Genomic DNA, 859 nt, shown 5'->3' with positions numbered 1-859 from the left:
TTTCAAAGTGTACACTCTTTTAAATATTTTTTTTTTATAAACATTAGCTTCATATTTGCTAAATCTGATAAGATTTTTTTTTTTATAAGCATTAGCTTCATATTTGCTAAATCTGATACTTTCCATTACAGATATTTCAGATTTTAAATACTTTTTGCTTGTCTTTTTTTTTCCCCGTTAGTAGACACAATCAAATGATATTCTCGAGTCATTTTGTATATCTAATTAAATCCAATTCTCAATTTTGATTGGAGAAAGATCATCCATGGTCTAAAAATAGAATTTGATTGACAAGGTGAAAAATATACCATCCTACTTTATCAATCCTCACAATTTATTGCTCCTAAATGGAAGAAATAACTATCGCTGACATTATAATAATTTCACCCAAATTCCTATTTAATTTCCTCGACTTCTAAGCTCGGTTAGATAGGTACCATAGAGGATTGTACGAGAGAGATACATTGTAGCCAGCTAGCATTTGACAAACCAGTCACGTGCTGTACATTCCAAAACATCTTTTAGATGAATCTTAGATTATACTGCACGTCGAATTTTTTCTTTCTTAAATGTATCTAAAAATATTTAGATTGCATAAAATTAATTTATATTTTTTAATTAAATTTATTTATTGATATGACTAAGAGATTGATATCTTATTCTAAATACAGGAGTATCGAAGTAATAAATAACCCGGCAAAATTGGGATCGAACCACAGGGAAGTTAATTGTATAAATTATAAATAACAATAATATAACAATAACAATAGTAAAAATAATAACACTAAATACTAATATTAATAATAATAGTAATAATAATAATGAAGAAGAAGAAGAAGTTGATGAGATTTTTAAGATG

The sequence above is a fragment of the Populus euphratica genome, unplaced genomic scaffold (genome assembly GCF_000495115.2).
Source record: "Populus euphratica unplaced genomic scaffold, PopEup_1.0 scaffold70.1, whole genome shotgun sequence".
In the NCBI taxonomy this organism is placed as follows: Eukaryota; Viridiplantae; Streptophyta; class Magnoliopsida; order Malpighiales; family Salicaceae; genus Populus; species Populus euphratica.
This window is presented reverse-complemented; position numbering follows the sequence as displayed.